We start from the raw sequence: 20,373 nt of genomic DNA, 5'->3' as shown, positions 1-20,373 counted from the left end.
ACCTGGGACACAGAGCACTGCTCACTAGAAGAATAACATAGGCACACTGGGAGGTAATTTTAAGTCACCACTCGGTTCTCTATACCTTTCAAACTCCCTTTACCTCCCCTATACTGAGACTCCTCACTGCTGCATTTTTCTAATTCTCACTTTACTTAGACCTTAGTCTAATAAGGTTCCTTGTGCTAAAATTTGAGCAGATGGTGCATATAACTTATAAAATACCAATTTAATGCAAAATATGCATTAACAGGATGTCAAAGATTGTAAATATTTACATAAATAGTATCTGTATATTTATACATGTCTTCTTTATTTTCAGAAAAGGAATAAACTGTGCAATGCCCCTGTTGTTTTAACCTGTTTAAAGACTATGCTTATATGTTACCTTGTCATGTGTTCTCCTTGGCCCTGAGGAAGGTGACATCGTCACCGAAACGTACGTCGGCCCAGCATCCATCAATTTGGACATAGTTTGGTCATATCTACACAGACCAATCTTTTACTGGCAGAACCACTTCATCTAGGTTCTTCATGTAATCTATCAAGTACACCTTTTGGGTCTCCTTGTCTTATTGTGTTTAGTCTGTTTCCCAATGTTTGTTAGTAATGCTTTTTAATAACTGTTATGGTATGCATGGTATGCAAGTATGTATGCAAGAATGTTTGGATCAAATAGAATGTTAGGGGCACTTTTTCTTAAGCCATATTGTTTCATTCTGTACTTTTTCTAATTATATAAATTGTTCTCTGAAAAATGATGAATCTTTATCTATTATGCCAACTGATAAAATGAAATGTGCAGTTGCATAAAAACTTTCAAATCGATATAAATTATATATATATATAAAAAAATAAATAAAAATGTTTTGATAATATTTTCAAGTGTTAGCTTCTCTCTTTGACATTCTCTCCTGTACAAAGAATGTTTGGATTTATTCCTTGTTAAAAAGCAATATAGGTCACATCTAGAGGTACTTCGTATACGTTGTTTGCTTTTGTCTCCCCCCTCTGGACCTAAATTTATCTGGGAGAACTCTCTCTCTTTACTTGCAAGGCCTCTTTCAGCAATCGGGCGAGCCTTGGTTAGATCTATTCGCCACAGAAGAGAACGCGCAATGTCTTCAGTACTGAGCATTGGAATTTCCAAGGCGGCACTCGCTCGGAGACGCTTTTCGTCGCGAGTGGAGTTGCGGTCTGTTGTACGCCTTTCCACCTATACCACTTCTGCCCAGAGTGCTGAAGAAGATCAGGCGCGACCGGGCCCAGGTTATCCTTGTGGTTTCGGACTGGGCACGAAGATACTGGTATACCGAGCTTCTCAGCATGTCAGTCGATCCCCCGATTCGTCTGCCTCTTCGGGAGGACCTTCTGTCGCAGCAGCAGGGGACGGTCCTCCACCCGAACCTGTCCAGTCTCCACCTACAAGCTTGGAGATTGAGCGGCGACAGTTGAGGCCATTTGACTTGCCTCCCGAAGTCTGTGATATCATTCTGGCAGCCAGGAGTCCCTCCACAAAGTCGGTATACGCCTGCAGGTGGAACAGATTTGTGGCATGGTGCACAGCAAAGGCTGTGGACCCACTCTCTGCACCCCTTTCTGAAGTTCTGCTCTTCCTTCTTTCCCTTGCCCAGCAGGGCTCTGCTCTGGGCACTCTCTGCTCTTTCCGCCTTCTTACGGCTACCTGATCAGCCTTCCTTATTCAAGTCCCCCATTGTAAATAGATTTCTGAAGGGCATCACACACATGTTCCCTCCTTTTCCCTTCGTGATGCCCCAGTGGGACTTGAATCTTGTGCTTACTTACCTCATGTGTTCTCCCATTGAGCCGCTCCATAACTGTCCTCTCCGTCTTATTACTCTGAAGACTGCCTTCCTGGTTGCCATCACCACTGCCAGGAGAGTGAGTGAGCTCCAGGCTCTTTCTTCTACACCTCCTTTCCTCTCTGTTCATCCGGACAAGGTTGTGTTGCGAACAAGACGTTCCTTTTTGCCCAAGGTTATCACGGCCTCCCACATCGGGCAGTCCATTACTTTGCCCACCTTCTTTCCGCCTCCGCATCCCTTGAAAGAGGAAGAGAGGCTCCACCGTCTGGACCCAAAACGTGCGCTCTCTTATTATCTAGATCGCACATGCCAGTTCCAGGTGGATGACCAACTCTTAGTTGGTTACGTGGGCGCTAAGAAGGACCATCTCGCGCGTGGATCATCTTATGTATCCAGGCCCGTTACTCCATGGCCAAAAAGAAGCCCCGTGCTGGATTGCGGGCTCATTCTACTCGGGCCACGGCGACTACAACTGCTCTGGGCCGAGGTGTGCCCTTACAGGACATTTGCCAGGCAGCTACGTGGGCCTTGCTGCACACGTTTGCACATCACTACTGCCTGGACAGCCAAGTCGGGAAGGATGGCTTCTTTGGCCGTTCCGTCCTCCAGGACTTTTTGGTGTGATTATTGGTTTGCAGACCCACCACCGGGGTTGGTATTGCTGGGGTATCTATTCTAAGGTAAGGAATCTATCACTAACATGTCTCTTTAAGATGCACAAGTTACTACTTGTGTAATGATATATCTGTAAGAGACATTAGTTAGTGATAGATTCTTTACCGACCCACCCATCCTCCCCGTTCTGCGAACCGATATCTAGGGTTAAGGTCATCCCCTTTCAGGGCCCTAGTTTCATGGCACCAGTGTGGGTTCTATCATGGCTCTGCGTATCTGGCGCGTAAAAGCTGTGTATCAGAACTGACGTCACCGCGCATGGGCGGCGTCTAAGTACTCAGACGACGTCATTCCGGCGCTAACGACGCCGACGACGGATGCGGAGCCGCGGACGACGCCTACCGACTCGCAGGTGTATTGCTACGCAAAAATTTCCGGATCCAGTCTGACGCCTGGGGATATTCTAAGGTAAGGAATCTATCACTAACTAATGTCTCTTACAGATATATCGTTACACAAGTAGTAACTTGTGCGACAGGCGTTTTCAATAAAAGGTGTTATTTATTGAGCAGTCTTCTTTCTCATGCAAGAGAAGTGAATTGCCTCAATTGCAATACTTGTCATAAAGTAAAGTGCGTACAGTAAAAGGAGTATTATGAAATAATACTGTAAAAACATTGATATGGTTTCTGAGCCATATGATACTTAAAACGGATAAAATATATACAATTACATACAATGATAAAGTTGAATAAACGTACTCAACTGGTGCTTCTAAAATACGCCTACCCCAGTGTACCTAACCTAAGCCTAGTACGTGGGAAGGAGTAAGGGAGTTGCAGTTTAAGTTAAGTTAGTTTTGCCAAGAATCTGAATCAAGAATTCTCTAAGGGTCTAATCAGCTCCGTACCCTGGTCTTAGAATGAAGGTCGTCTTGTATCTCGTTCTCAGGACTCGATCTCCCAGTTACCCGCAAGGGTGACTGGAAAAACTGGAGCTGGATTTTCTCTGCAGGAGAAAAGACAGCGTCTCTCTGTGTGTCAAATGGGAGGGTCGGCTTCCTTAGGCACTTGCATCAGCTGGGCTTTGGGTAAGTAGATAGCCGCTCTTCTCCAAACCACCGTGTGTTGCTTAAGGTAAATGCTGGTATATTTATACCTGTAAGGTGCCGTGTTTGACGTAAGGTTGGACATAAGACGTCAATAAGAACCGTCACTAGGAACTGGCAGTTCTTTCAGACTCGCAGGAGTTCTAGGACAAATCAAAACAAAAGTATGGGGAATTCCCAGGTTACTGGAGGTTTGGTTTGTTTAATGAACTTGTTGTACTTTCTAGGAGTCTAAGGAAGTAGCCTTGCCGTATTTGGACTGCATTGGCTATTACTAAATATGGATATGATTATTATGCCTTTTTAAGGATATGATTTGTTATAACCACATAAGGGCATAAATAGGGGATATTTAATTAGGGTCCTAGATACGTTCACAACACCCACTCCACGTATAATGTCCATCATTACTAAATACTAAGCAATATATAAACATATAAGTATGCATGTGTTTTCCAGCCCACCCCAAAATCCATCAAATGCATTTGAAATGGTATAGATACACGAAATGAGTATTATACTGTACGCTTTCAAGCAGTCGTATCATTCAGATAAAATGTTGTTCATATAGAATGTTGACTGAATGAATCACGAAAATTACATTCATGAAATGGCTCTTATTACAGAAAAAAACGAGACCATTCCATCACACATTTATACAAGATTGTACATGTGCTAGAGGCTGATTCAAAATATTGTCTCGAGTCTCTAAGAATAGAAGTTCTGTTCTCTAAGAATAGTTCTACTTTAAGCAGAGTACATTGTGCCAAAAAAAAGGTAAATATTTTGGAAATTGGGAAAAAATAATTTTGCTTTCAAGGGAAAAAAATAGTTCTCTTCCAGGGGATCCTCATCAATAGTCATAAGCACTGAATATTCCCGCCCATGTGCGGGACCCCAGAAACAATATAAAAAATATATATGTAAAAAACACATATCTCGCTCCACATATATGTATGTACATATATTATTTTTCTCACACCAATGCAGCTCCATAACTGAGGCTAAAACCATGTAAACACATATACATGCACTGTAATTATTTAGGAAGCAAAAGGAAAGAAAACACATTAGGTCAAATAACCTTTGAACTTTGTGTTTTAATGAGTAGACCACTCCTAAATCCTGAAAATTGCTTGTAAATAGACATTGTTAGCCCTCAGGCTGCATTGTAAAAACAATAGCATGGAAAATGAAACCATTTTCAACAAAAACTGGCACCGTGCCTTTAAGGCAGCCATGACCCCAGGCTTCCCATCATGCCTCAGGGGTGACAGTTAGGTCAGTTGTTCTTTCCGGCTCCTTCAGTCAGGACCCTGGTGAAACAGCTCCCTTTATTTTTGGCTTTTTGTCAAAAATATCATTGGTACCAACAATTGTTTGCTTCCACTCGACGTCTTTTAGACATAGGGTGTTACTGAAACCTTTTTTAGGCTTAAAAAAGGTGGTTTTTCTGTCAAAGATGCCTTCCCTCTTTGACAAATGCCCTTCATGTGGAAGGAAGATGGCCAAGACTGACACTCATTCAGTGTGTATCCTGTGCCTACCAGAATCTCATTCCTCTTAAACCTGTGAACACCGCCAGGTTTTAAAATCCAGGACTCTTAAAGAACGTGAGAGAATTCGAGTTTATGGGCTTTCTGAGAGAGGAAGATCTCCCAAGAAGCAGAAAAGTCGGGAGAAGCCCCGACTGGTTCACATTCGGCGTCGGGATCGGTGTTGGAGAAGCAGTCGACGGCGACGAAAAAGATGTCTTCAGCATCTACATCTAAGGTACCTCCGCTACAGACAGCGTCGAGGGATAGGTCACCGTCGAAGCGGCGAGCCACCTGACGTCGAAGCAGCGAGCCACCTGACGTCGAAGCAGCATCGTCATGCTGTGACGTCGAGGCATTCTCCGTCGACGCCTAGCCATCGGCGTTCGGCATCGAGACCTCCTCCGTCGACGACTAGTCATGGTCGTTCGGCGTCGAGGGAGCCTCTGTCGACACATCGTCGGTCGACGTCGAAGCAGCCCACGTCGACGCCTGGTCAAGAGCGTTCGACGTCGAAGCGGCATTCAGACTCGAGGCACGCCCAGTCGCCGACAAAGCACCAGCGATCGGCGTCGAAACAGCCTCCGTCGACGTCGAGCAGACAACCTTCAACGGCGATATGCTCCACGCCGAAGGACAGTCATCGCCACCCGAGGTCGACGTTGGAGAAATCACGGTCGACGTCGAGAGAGCGTTTACCCGCTCGGCGTCGATACAACCACCGTCGATGGATCAGCGAAGATCCAGGGAACGGAACGCTTCGCAGCCAGAGAACATCTCTCCTGCAAGATCACAGGAGAGGTCACCTTTGAAGCAGGTGATTCAGGAGAAGGAGAGTGAATCATTGGGCCAGGCTCACGTCCTAGGACCTCAGTTGGGTTCTCCAGGTTCAGCATCGGCTGCGGAGGTTGAACAATCTCCAGTACAGGATCCTCCTGCCAAGAGAAGGAGGGTTGCAGAAGAGAGATCTCGGTCGGGGTTTTCCTCTAGATCTCTAGTGAGTCTCTCCTCATCTTCCTCATCTCGGAGTGGCAGATACTCGGATGGACAAAACAGCGAATCGGATAGGGAGAGGTCCAAATCCCCTGCAAGATCGCAACAGGATCAAACGGATCAGCCTCCACGGTCACGTTCACCAGTGAAGGATCCCATCCACAAATCTCCTACTATTCATCTTTCCCCAAGGTGGAATAGACCTCTTCACCACTGGGCCAAGGACAAGGAGACGGCAGATCGGCTAAGACGGTATCGAGACCAGCCTCTCCCCCGCAAGGAACGGTCTCGTTCTAGGCACTCAAGTAAGAGAAAATCTCGTCACAGAGAGCGATCTCGTTCTAGAACGCGTTCAAGTAGAAGATCTAGGTCCAGGAGGACCCGTAGCTCTTCAAGTTCTTCGAGGACCCGATCTCACAGGGAGTACTCTCCGACCCTAACAAGCAGTCCGCGCTCGAGGATATCTCCAACTGAAGATATTTTCTCGTTCCAAGACATCTTAGGCAGGGGTGCCCTGAAGCTGGGAGTGCCTATGACAGCTATGCAGATCAAGACGACTGTCATATTTGAAACCCTACAACACAGAACGGCACCCAAACTTTTGTTGCCGTTGTTCCCGGGTATAATGGAACCAGTGAATGAAGTCTTCCTCACTCCGGCAACGGTGAAGTCCGTTCCAGCGAGGATTCTCAAGAAGAATCGTCCTCCGGAGGAGGATCCTCTGTTCCTCAAAGCTGATCCCCCGCCAGATTCAGTAATCATTGCGGTGGCTAGAAAATCCAATGCGGTAGCTTCCTCATCCACGGTACCGCCGGATAAGGACAGCAAGGTGCAAGACTCATGGGGGAGAAGAGTTTGTAACACCTCAGCTTCTTTCCTCAAAGTCTCCAATGCGGAAGCGCTGCTCGGCAGGTATGATAGAGCTCTGTGGAACTCACTTCAGAGGTTTTCTGCAAAACTTCCTCAGGAAGATAGAAAGGACTTTGAGGAGGTTCTGATGGAGGGCGGTCAAGTCTCCAATCAGATTATAGGAGCGGCGGCAGATGGGGCAACGCTGGCTGCGCATGGCTATGTGCATGGAATCACAGCGAGGAGATCCTCATGGTTAAGCCTCACAGCATTGAAACCAGAGGCTCAAGCAAGAATCCTAAACCTTCCTTTTTCAGGCACGTCTCTTTTTGGAGCGAGTGCTGATGAGGAGATGCAACGGATGGAGACCGAGTTAGACACCCTCAAAGCCGTGGGGCTTGAGAAGAAAAAGGAATTCCGGTAGAAGTTCCGTTTGAACAACAAGGGTTCTTCGAAGCAGAGGGTTCAAACCCCTCACTGGCAGAAAGGCCAGAACCAGCAAGGCCAACAAAAGTCACAATACAAAGGCAAGGGCAATTCCAAAGGAAATGGAAATCTGCGCCAAGGCAACAACTTCAATAAATCTCAGCAGAAGCAATGAGTCTTCACTTCCCCCAGCGCCGTTGACCACTCCAGTTGGGGGAAGCATTGCACATCACAGGACAGAGTGGCAGGCCATTACAAAAGATCAATGGGTGTTGTCTACGCTGCAGAATGGGTACTGTCTTCGTTTCCATCGTCTACCTCCACCCGTTCCTCCGATGTCAACGTCAAGCCACCAGCTACAAAGGTTAAAGAAAGAAGTAGCGACACTCCTCGAAAAAGAAGCCATCGAGAGAGTTCTGGTGGCCCAAAGGGGGAAAGGAGTGTACTCGAGGTATTTTCTGGTCAGAAAAAAGGGCCAAAAGGAGGAATACAGGCCCATTCTGGACTTGAGAACACTCAATCTGCATGTACGAAAAGAAAAGTTTCGCATGTTGGCGCTTCACCAAATATATCCACATCTCAGGAAGGGGGATTGGATGTGTTCGATGGACCTTCAAGATGCGTATTTTCATATACCAATACGGCCCGATCACAAGGAGATTCCTTCGACTCCGGGTAGGGACCTTCCACTACCAGTTTAAAGTCCTTCCGTTTGGGTTGAAGTCGGCCCCCAGGGTGTTCACGAAGTGTGTCGCAGTGGTGGCGGCAGCTCTACGCCGCAGGGGAGTCTTCGTATACCCATACTTAGACGATTGGCTGTTGAAAGGTCCAACTCCAGACGATGTAAGGAATCAATTCCAGACATGCATAGAACTTTGTCAGCGTCTAGGCCTGCTTGTCAACTACAGCAAGTCTGTCTCTCAACCCACTCAGAAGATCAACTTCCTAGGAGCTCTGCTAGACTCCGAAGTAGGAAAAGTGTTTCCTTCGGAGGAGAGACAGTTTTCGATAGCGCTCAAGTGCCAGCAAATTCTTCGCCACAGGTCTCAGAAAGTGCGGAAGATAGCCTCACTCTTAGGGTCGATGGCTTCCTGCATCTTCCTAGTACCGAACGCCAGACTTCGAATGCGTCCTATTTAGCAGGATCTGGAGGACAAATGGGACCAGCACTCAGATCGATGGGACGATCAGATCACTTTGTCGGAGGTAGCTCAATCTTCCCTCCAGTGGTGGACGAAGAGACAGAACATGCAGGTGGGAGTTCTCTTCCATCAACCTCCTCCTACTCAAACGATCATCACAGACTCATTGTAGCAAGGATGGGGAGCGCACATGGGTCCTCTACAAGTACAGGGTCTGTGGTCTTCCAAAGAAAGCACTTATCACATCAACTTGCTGGAATTGAGAGCGGTCCACCTGGCTCTCAAAGTGTTCCTTCCCTCGCTTCAGGAGGAAATGGTTCTAGTACAGACGGACAACACCACCACGATGTACTATTTGAACAAGCAGGGAGGAACCCGCTCAAGGACGCTGTTTCTGGTAGCTCAGCGCATCTGGCATTGGCTTCTGGCTCGCAAGTTGTCTGTTCAGGCAGTCCACCTCCCAGGAGAGCAGAACGTGAGGGCGGACGCACTACGTCGGCACTTCGAAGACAAAGAAGACTGGGTTATCAACGACGAAGTGCTAGAAGACATTTTCCAGTCATGGGGTCGTCCTTCCATAGATCTCTTCGCGGACGACGTAAACAGCAAATGTCCAAGCTTCGCCTCCAGGTTCTATCGACCAGGAACAAGAGGGAATGCTCTTTTAATCGACTGGTCAGGGCAATTTGTATACGCCTTTCCACCCCTTCCGCTGATCCCGAAGGTGGTGAGCAAGTTGAACCACTCGTGCACAACAATGATCTTGATTGCCCCCGACTGGCCGAGGCAATGGTGGTACACGGACCTACTTCACCTGTCAGTGTTTCCTCACAAGAGGCTTCCATGCAGGCCGGACCTGTTATCGAAGATGAGCGGGAGGATTCACCATCCCAACCTTCCGTCACTGAACTTGGCAGCATGGCTCCTGAGGTAATTCAGTACGGCCATCTAGGGCTGCCCCAGGACTGCATGTCCATTCTGATAGAAGCACGTCGTCCTTCCACAAGACATTCTTATGCCTGCAAGTGGAAGAGGTTCTATATGTGGTGCATGCAGAATGGTCACAATCCGGTGAAGTCAGGGGTATCCTCATCAAAGTCATAAGCAACCCACCCGCCTCCCCAGGTAAATGAGATTTGGTACTATTTCAATCTTGTGGTTGAGCCCTGTCTTCAGGGTTATGCAAAGAACAACTGACCTAACTGTCACCCCTGAGGCATGATGGGAAGCCTAGGGTCATGGCTGCCTTAAAGGCACGGTGCCAGTTTTTGTTGAAAATGGTTTCATTTTCTATGCTATTGTTTTTACAATGCAGCCTGAGGGCTAACAATGTCTATTTACAAGCAATTTTCAGGATTTATGAGTAGTCTACTCATTAAAACACAAAGTTCAAAGGTTATTTGACCTAATGTGTTTTCTTTCCTTTTGCTTCCTAAATAATTGCAGTGCATGTATGTGTTTACATTGTTTTAGCCTCAGTTATGGAGCTGCATTGGTGTGAGAAAAATAATATATGTACATACATATATGTGGAGCGAGATATATGTGATTTTTACATATATATTTTTTATATTGTTTCCGGGGTCCCGCACATGGGTGGGAATATTCAGTGCTTATGACTTTGATGAGGATACCCCTGGAAGAGAACTAGGATTACAGGTAAGTAACTTATCCTTCCAAATGTTTTCAGTAGTGTTGTTTATAAAAACTGAAGGCCGAATTCAGAGTTCACGGAACGCTGTGTGCTCGCTATTTCAAATATTATTCTCTGTTAGGAGAGAACATTACCTCAGCTAGACCAGCAAAAAATTTGTCTACAACAGTAGGTGAAAGTTGGGCCAACGCTGGAAATTCAGAAATAGTGCATGTATGCGATGCATTGCCATCATCGGTGTTCAGATCAGCAATGTTCACAGAAGGTTGTACCTGTGTGGTGCCGCTTTCATCTCGTACTTCACCGCCACCTAATCGTAATGGTGAAGTCTCAACGAATGCCGTCATCAGAATCGGTAGCCGCTGTGGACAACACGTTGCATGAGTCGTTACCGGACAAAGCAAAGCATCGATATCCATTGTTACTGCTGATGGTAGTGTAAGAAAGATGTCCAACACTCATTCTTCTCCGCATAGCAGACATCAAAGCACAGGTAAGATGCAATTTTGCCAAATTGGTCTGAACAAAAGAAACCAGGTAGTATTCAGATCACTTAGCCGGGCAAATCCGAGGACCTTAGTGATACGGTCTCGGTATTGTATTGCTAGGATCATTTCTTCCATCGTAACCTGAATTTTGTCTGTGACTTGAGTTGCCATATCGGAGCAGAAGGAACAAAAATAAAGTTCCTCGTACGAGTCCCAAAATAATAGGCAGGCCACCAAAAAGAGAATGCACAACATTCGGAAAGATGCCCAGAACTGTTTCAAAGGGTGCTAACAGCCCCGAAAAAATTGTCTTAAATACATGTGCGATGCCACTGGTATCTGACATGTTTAAGATTTGGCTTAACATTTCTATGAAATGCACTGGGCAATTTGTCGATAATAGGGTATGTATCTCTGCCGCTGTCCTTGCAACTTGCAGGTCATACATTTCTTTGGACGAGGTTAAAGGCACAGTTGTTTGTAAAAGAATATACTTCATTCTGCTTAAAGTATCAATTCGAATAGAAGAGATAATCACAGAAGGCCATAATGCTGCCTCCATGTCTGGATTGCTGTTTGGATACAATACTTGCATACAACAAATGCCCCTTGAAGTGACGCTTACGAGATAGGGTTTTCCTGGCATCATGCCACAACAGCTGTGGTCACTCAATATAACGTAGCTTCAGTTGGAAAGTTGTCTGAAAAAAGGCTCTATCTGTGTAGCGGGGGTGCCGTGCAGATGACATGAAATGTTGTTTGATGAACCTTCGCAGGCTCCATGCAAGTTAATACCTTGACACAGAAGTGTGCCGCTTAGTGATTTTTTACAATTGTTACCACTAAGAAATACTTCTTTTTTCCCTTCACTATGACATTTATGTGTAAAAGGTAAATTCCACGTTGATTTGATGTATCCTTTACCCAACCTTTCATACAGGCCTGCTGGTATATATTTTTGGCAGTATTGAAACTGAAAAGTTGTTATCGGGAGTGTAATGGAGCCATGTATTATCCATTCAATGACAGGTCTTTCTGACATTGTCAATGGTAATCTCTCTAGTTTTTCAATGCGCAGCACCGTATAGTCTGCTCCTTTTTGTGCCAACGAGATTTATCTATCAGTAAGGTTAAAGATAGAAAATAATGACGTTATGTTGATTAGACGCCATGGCACGTGGCCTGAACGGAGGTTTTGTAACGTCCTGCCTAGCTGTACAATAGAACGCAATTGGGATTGACCATGTTGTAACATTAGCATATCCTGTTCTATTATATCAATAGCAGATGATACAATGCTGTCCAGTGAATAAATTCTGGAGGACAGAGTCGTTAACCCATTGTCCACCACAGAAAGGGATTTTTCCAAATTAATACGATCAATTTCTTGTATTTTTTCTGCAGTTTCAATTTGTGTTACTTTCCAAGCTTCATTGTAAGTTGCGTATATACCGGCGTATATGAAACGTTTTTGACGCTGTTTACGCGGTCCCATTATGAAATCTCGCAAGTCAGCACCTTCTCTAAGTAAAGTTAAGTGCTGCTTACTTTCGGGAAGTGTGGACTCTGTAGTCAATCGAGGCATAGTTTTCCTACACTGTATGTTGTAACTATCCCTGGATGTTGTCTATGGGAATATCTTGGGTCTGACCTGTTCTGTTTGAACCCCTGTATTTTGTTCAGGAATTTCTCTTGACAGTTATTAGTGTCTGTGGGCCAGATCAACCATTTGTTCCAATCAGGAATTGTTCTGTTTTGTTTCAAAATATAGGACACTTCTAACCTCTCATCTGGAGTGGTGTTTCTGTCAGGCATAGGCTTTGGTATAGACGGGTTGTTTAAATCTTTTATCTTAGCTAGACCAAGACAGGATGTTTGTTGAATGGTGTCATTCAGGAACATTATTTGTTCTGGGATCATGCAGGCTCTAAACAATGATTCTAGACCTTGTACCTGCCACTCTTTTGTACCCCAGATGGTTTTTGTCTCAATGTTGTTTTCCAAAATTCAAAACCAAATGTAGACATTTTTTCATAACATTTTTCAGAATAAATCAGTTTAGTATTTGTCAACATGTTTTTTCACTCCTGTCTTACTTAACATTTTGAAATAAAACGTTTCTGGATTAGTGTAATTAAACCCTGAGAAGTATGGAAATTTCTCATGAAATGTTTTCGAACTGCCTTTTGGCGGGATTGGACAATGTTCCCACTGATTATAACTGAAAACATTTCTAGGATTTGCAGATTTATGCAGATAGTGATGCCCAAAGTGATTGTAACAATAGATTTCCTCATAATTCGACGAACCCTGTAAATATTCATGTTCTGTAAATTTTGCTGACCTTTCTAAATCTGACATCCTAATATTAATATTTTCAAAGTCCCACTCATCAGAGAAAGAACTAGGTGATAGAAAGTCACTTAAGGAGATCTTATATTGGTGTGGATATTTCAAGAGCTCAACCGGGCCATAGATTTCATAGTCAGTTTGTCCCATGCTATACCACCAGGTATAGGAATGGCTGTGATGTTTACTGATGATAGTTCTCTTTTTACGATGTGAGAGGATCTGTGTGGTTTCAGGACCAAGTTGATGTTCTGACTGGCTGTGTCCATTGTACTATGTTTTCCATCAATAAATCTGCCTAAACTTAAAACTATTTACAACAAGGGGTGGTGAGGAACAGAGTCTCTGAATTAAGCAGAAAGCTCTCACCCAGTCACGAGATCAGGGTTAGATCCAACACCGTTTTTTAGCTCACTGCACCATCCCAGTTTCAGAACCTGGCTGTATGCAAATTAGTCTGTTCCTGTCCCAGTGCATGATGGGAACAGGGCAAACCAAACTACAAAAGCCAATTCTTACACTGGGAAGGAAACAAGCTCCTGGGGACCGGTTTCTGGCATTACAGCCGTCTTCGGCCCGGTTTGCTTGAATCCTGATGGTGCAATGAGCAAGGGTCTCACATCTGAGAATACCCTTCCATGCTCCCCGGTAGCTTGTCTCCTTTCTGGTAAAGAATTGGCTTGGTAGTTTAGTCTGCCCTGTTCCCATGATGCACTGGGCCAGGGACAGACTGATTTGCATATAGCCAGGTTCTGAGCTGGGATGGGGCAGTGAGATAAATAACGGTGATGGATCAAGCCCTGATCTTTGGTCTGGGTAAGAGTGGTCTGCTCAATTCAGACACTCTGTTCATCACCACCCCCTTTTGAAAATCGATTTTGGCCACTATAGGTGTGGCAGGGTATACTCAGACATGAGTCCCTTTCTCACTGCTCCATCAGGATTCAAGCAAGCCGGGCCGAAGAGGCTGAAATGCCAGAAACCGGTCCCCGGTAGCTTGTCTCCTTTCTGGTAAAGAATTGGCTTGGTAGTTTAGTCTGCCCTGTTCCCATGATGCACTGGGCCAGGGACAGACTGATTTGCATATAGCCAGGTTCTGAGCTGGGATGGGGCAGTGAGATAAATCACGGTGATGGATCAAGCCCTGATCTTTGGACTGGGTAAGAGTGGTCTGCTCAATTCAGACACTCTGTTCATCACCACCCCCTTTTGTAAATCGATAAACTTAAAACTAAGATGAGCCATAGAAGAAGGAAAAGTACACCTAACACAATCCATAATTTAATCCATGGTGAAGTTAGATATGTTTCTCTGAGTTGATGAAAGAGTTCTGTGATTTTTTCTTTGAATGTTTTTGTTGCTAGCTTGTCTCCATGTTCACTTGGATCATCGGAAAAGTCATCAAAGTTGATAAAGTAGCCAGATGCAGTTCTGTCAATTGGTGGAATTGCTTCCGGATTTTCATTGATCTTTGGTTTTTCTTTTGTTACATTTGTATAGTCCGAGGCTACATCGTTGTAGACAGGTGTTTGTTGACAAACTGTTGCGATTGGGGTTTCAAGAGGCACAAGTTCCATGGCTTTGTTGCATAGTCCTTTATTATTCACTGAAGGTTTGTCAAATGTGATTAGTCTCTCAGTTTGAACCTCTTGGATTGTAGCAAGATTTAGTCTTCTGCTTTTTCTTGGGAGTCCACTGGGCCTACTACTTATTATTGGCCACATGGTTGTGGTTTCACCAGGTCGATTGATACAACTCGGTTCTCCTTTTTTCCAGCAAGTGGCGGTAGTACTACTTATCTTGTTCCGCTGACAGCTAAGACAGGTACTGCTTTTCTGTAAGAAGGCCCAAATTCATTCTTCACCGCTATCTTTTCTCTGACCAGATCTCCAATCGTTGGAATCCAGACAGGTCTTCCTGGGACAGGTGGTTTTTCTTCAGTGGATGTTGGTTTAGCTTTTCGTTACTCAGACTTTTTCTTGTTTCATTTAAGTCCTGTAAAACAGCCAAACGATTTTTGATATCAAAGGTTTTTTGTTTCACCACTGAAGTTTGACAATCCAAATCCTGGATGATCATTCTAGTACCAAATAAAAGTTAGTACGGACTGATACCTCCTAGAGAATTTCTTGGCATGTTATTAAGACTACGTTGGACACTTATTAGATGTTTGACCCACCCGTCACCCTAACCTAATACCCTCGCTGTTATAGATTGCTTTATGTCACGTTTTTTTCTCTCCACTACCGCATTTCCCTCGGGATGGAATGGACTAGAATACTGCAATGCAATGCCCATGCTGGCCATGGCCTCCTTGTAAGCCCGAGAGCTAAATGCAGGATCCTGGTCAGAATGTAGCACGCCAATTGCGTATATGCCGATAAAGACTCGAAAATATTTTGTAACAGTTCTGCGTCAGCCGAGCGCTCCTCCATATCCAAATGAATCTCGTCTTAATAATTATGGGATCGCATTTTTCCGTCTGGATGTCTGCGCATAGATAGCCTGATGCAGTCTAATAGTGGTGTCTGGGCAGGTGTCTAGTCCGGTTCACAATTGCGATCTCTATTGCAGTCCTGACAATTCATTGCAAAGTTATAAATTTGCACGCTCATCCCCGGCCACCAGTATTTTGATTGTGATTCTATTAAAGATTTCAGGATCTCTTGGTGTCTCGGACCCAATCCCATGTGTGCTTCTTCAATCAAGAAGACTCTCCGGTTCGTGTTTGGAATTACTCTATCCCCCACTCCAGGGATTTGAGCAAACGGAACGGAGTTCGCATCAATTATGTATGTATTTCTGAGTGGATAATTTAGAGGTAACGCCGCATAATTGCCTTCCATTGAGGCTTTTACTGCAAGCGGCGTTTCGTCATCTATTTGTCTTTTCGTACGCTTTTTTGTAGTTACGGAAGCAGAGTGATCAGCTGCCGCTGTGGCTCTGTCAGCCAATGATTGCCCTGCAACGTGAACGCCATCACGTTGAAGACTCTGCGTATGTATCACGTGAGTCTTTTGTAGATCTTTCTGCAAAAGAACTACTTGTTCCCATAGTTTTTTATGCTTTATTGGGGCACCTGTCTCATCTTTGTAACAGTTTTTTATCCAGGTCTGCATGGAATTATTGTAAGACCGGACACAGTAATGCGAATCGCACACTATTATATATATGTCGGGAATTCGCGATCGGCATTTTCAAGCGCCATCTTTAGAGATCTTATTTCAGCTCGCTGAGCTGTACAGTTTCTGAGTGATTCAGTTTTAGTGACCATCGGTCTGAATCTACCTAGGCGCCAGCGACCTTTAACAACCGCGCACGCAGCATTGTAAATTTGTTTTTCCACAACGTAGTGTTGTGCAAATCTGTCCTTGTATATTACACAGGTGTACTGTTCGAGAGGCAGAATTTCGATTGACAGAGGGCATTCATTTTCATATTCCAGATTTTCTAGTTTTTCCATTTTCGGATCAAAAGCGTGTTTCACGTCTTCTGTAGCAAGAGAATTTTCCCATTGTATCCATTTCTGATCTAGAGCTATAGCATTTGAAATGCCTGATCTTGTTACAGCCTCAAGGGCGCATACTGCTGTTAAAACAGATATCCTTTTCCCTTGGACTAGGGCTCTTTCGTTTGCTACAGCAGTTTGAACTGCATTTAGATTTTTTTCAGTAGAACTGAATTTCATTTCAGCTTGTGTGTACAAGTGTGATTTGTAAGCTATTGGTACAGTTTCTCCCTCATTAGAGGTCAGGTATATGAATCCGCATCTTCCTGGGATGACTCGGATTACAAGGTTGAGTTCGTTTGCACGTGTTTGCAGTTTTGTTTTAGTTAACATGTCTGTCTGGAATGATCTTAAAATTTCTGTGTGTTTTTTGAGTCCAATTAATTGGTTTAAAATAAGGTTTTATTAGTTCGTAGAGAGGTTTAACCCTCTCTGCATAATTTAGAATGTATGTTCTTCCGAAATTCAGGAAACCTAGAATTGATTGTAAGTTTTTCAGCGTTTTTGGAGCTTGGAGTACTGCACACTTCTCTAAGAAGTTGTCTGCTAGGCTTTTGCCTTCACTTGATAATTCATATCCTAAAAATAGGACGGTTAGATGGGCAATTCGTGAATTTTTAAAGTTAAATTTGTACCCTTCAGCTGCGGACCCAAGTATTATGGTGTTCACTCTTTTCAAGTGAGTCTCCAGGTCATCGTCTGTAAGATAGATGTCATCGACATAGGATAATGCCTCATCATCATAAATTTGTAGTAACTCTGTTACCCTGGCTGAAAATAATCCTGGGCTATTCTTGAATCCCTGTGGGAGACGACAACATTGTTTTTGGGTCCCCATGCTAGAGAAAGCGGTCAAATATCTGCTTTCATGTGCTATGTTTTGACAGAAGAAACCATTTGAAATATCTAATGTCGTTTTATATTTCTTGTGCACAATGTTATTCATTAGTGCTGCACTGTGTGAATTTTGTACTGCAAATGTTTTACAGCAGGAGTTTAGGTGTCTGTAGTCCAAAACTAGACAATATGAATCGTCCGGCTTGGAGACAGGAAACAAAAGGATTGTTCATTTGTGAGGTGCATGTTTCAATCACCCCCCGATATTCAAGTTGATCTAAAATTTCTCTTACTTGTTTTTTAGCTTCTTGCTTAACAGGATACTGCCTCTGTGCAGTAGGTTGATTTTTTAACTGGATTTTATGGTGAGGAGAATCCTCATCCCATCCTATATGATTTTTATATAATGCAGGGGCTTGGGCCACTGCCCATTTTCTAGCAAATGTGTATTTTTTATGAATTAGAATGTGATTTGAGAAGGCAGGCATAATCATTTCTTCTATTTATAGTGAACAAGGGAGACCCACTAGGTAACCAAGGACCAGAGGTATTGGTTTATAAGGCAACAAAGGTCCTTGACAATTTCATATAGAGAATTGAAAGATAGAGAATTGTTTGTAAATTTTAAAACTATATCAGGGTTTTAAAGGCATTTGCACTTTGTCACTGACCCGATTGTAGCCGAGTAGGGGCTGCTCGGGGCCGTCATTTTGGGTGAGGAGAAGGTGGAGGGCTAGCATACTAGCTCTAAGCCCCTCCCGCCCTCAACAGGATAAATACCATTCCCCCACTGATTGCTAGTGCGTGTGGATGGCGAAACTGAGCGCTTGAAGGCATTTTAACTACTTTTAACATTCGTCCTCTGAACTTTTAAAAATTGTAATTTGCACAGAATTTCACTGCACTTTAAAAGATCATTATTTCATAAAATTACACAGTGTCCTGAGGCGGAAAGCCGGGACCTGCACTCAAACATTGTTTGCAAATTTTAAAACTATATCAGGGGTTTAAAGGCATTTGCACTTTGTCACTGACCCGATTGTAGACGAGTAGGGGCTGCTCAGGGCCGCCATTTTGGGTGAGGAGAAGGTGGAGGGCTAGCATACTAGCGCTAAGCCCCTCCTGCCCTCCCGCCCTCGACAGGATAAAATGGCACCCTTATATAGGAGGCGCAGCGGACGGGCGCAGCGGGGGCGCCAAAGGCAAGCACGTCTGCGCCCGTCCGCGACTGGTAGGGACCTGGGGCCAAACCCCCTGCCCAATCACTTACAGGAGGTACTAGATGCATTACTTTGTACTCCAGCAGCGAGCTTAGGAGTCTCAACTGCCTAGGGGTAAGAAAGATTACACAATGTGCTCGAATGGGACCACTTGATACTATGGGCCCTTTCTGTTGTCGGAATTGCCAATGGGGAAGTGACACAGGGACAGAAGTCAGTCTGATAGATACCCCGAACCTGGCTCTTAAATGCATTTACCTCAATGCTAGATCCCTTCCCAAACACGCGACGGAGCTATTGTACACATTGACCGAATACAAACCTGATTTGGTCTTTATAACTGAGACCTGGCTTGACACCCACAGTACTCCAGATATCGCGACAGCCCTTCCAGCGGAGTACAAAATACTTAACTTGAATAGAGTGAAGAAAAGAGGCGGAGGGGTAGCGTGGCTATTTAGGGAATCCCTCACCTGCAGACAAGAAGCGATCACACAGGCCAACAGCCATGAAGCAATGGCGTTTTCTGTATCTATGAACACCAACATTTTATTTGGTGGAGTGATAGTTTATAACCCCCCAGCCAGCACATTAGAGTTCAGCTCCCAACTATTTACTCAAATTTTGCCGGTCTGTCTTAAAAGCAAGAATATTTTGTTGATAGGGGACTTTAATGTACATTTTGATAGTAGTAACAACCCTTTAACTAAACAGCTAGTGGAGAACATGGAAATTCTACAGCTGACACAGAGAATTAATCAGCCAACACAAAGGGCAGGACATATTTTGGATCTCTTGTTTTCTAACATAGGAACCATTGACATTGATGAGATTAAACCTATGATATGGACTGACCATTCTATGGTCGTGTTTACTATCAATGTGCTTACCAAACATTCCAAACCTTTGGTTTCAGCAGTAGCCCCAACAAGGAGCTGGAAACATTTTTCTGTAGAAATATTTCAGCAATATTTCACTTATGTATCCGCAGAAAAAACTAACATTCATGATGAAATAGAACAGCTCCAGAATAAGATCAGGAGCGCACTGGAACACTGCTCAGCCCCACATTCTAAACACGAACGTAGAGGCACAGTCTCAGAGAAATGGTATGGACCCGAATTAAAATCTCTAAAAAGGAAATGTACATCTTGTGAACATAAATGGAGACTTGCTAAAACCCAAGAAACGAGAGCCATATACAAAAGAGAACTTGCGCTTTACAATAAAGCCATTAGGAAAGCAAAGAAAGATTATTTCTCACGGAGGATAACAAAGTAAAAACTCATCGAAAGAACTATTTAAAATAGTCAAGGAGCTATGTAGCCCTGCCAGTCTCTCACTGGATCTTATTCCCTCGCAAGAGGGCTGTAACAAAATTAATGAATACTTCTGCAAAAAAATAGATACGATCTATGCCTCCTTTTCCAACACTGAATCGAAACAAATACAAACCCGTGTATCATCCCTAGCTCAGGCTAGTTGTCCTAGATTTGGCCCATTCTCAGAGGAAGAGGTGGCCAATGCTATTTTGGAAGTAAAATCAGGCTCTCCATTGGACCCATGCCCGCACCATATTTTCTAACAGTTAACACCAATTATTTGCCCGGCTGTAACCAAAGTTTTTAATCTCTCGCTGAATTCTGCTGAATTCCCGAAGACTTGGAAAAGCGCCATAGTCACTCCCTTACAAAAAAAAGCAGGGTCTGATATTAACAATCCGGCAAACTATCAGCCTATTTCTCAACTACCATATCTGTCTAAAGTGATGGAGAAATTAGTCAACAGGCAGCTATCCCATTTTTTAGAAACCACAGACTTAT

The 20,373-nt window shown here is 44.2% G+C and overlaps 1 protein-coding gene across 1 annotated transcript in view; it reads left to right on the top strand.

The window, feature by feature from the left end:
• The window catches only part of SHCBP1L (SHC binding and spindle associated 1 like), a 1,462,574-nt gene that overhangs the window by 692,809 nt on the left and 749,392 nt on the right, over window positions 1-20,373 (top strand). The window lies entirely within an intron of this gene.

This window comes from Lissotriton vulgaris, chromosome 1_1 (assembly GCF_964263255.1).
Source record: "Lissotriton vulgaris chromosome 1_1, aLisVul1.2, whole genome shotgun sequence".
Lineage (NCBI taxonomy): Eukaryota > Metazoa > Chordata > Amphibia > Caudata > Salamandridae > Lissotriton > Lissotriton vulgaris.
The sequence above is the reverse complement of the archived record's forward strand: the minus strand, read 5'-3'. Positions and strand labels throughout refer to the sequence as shown.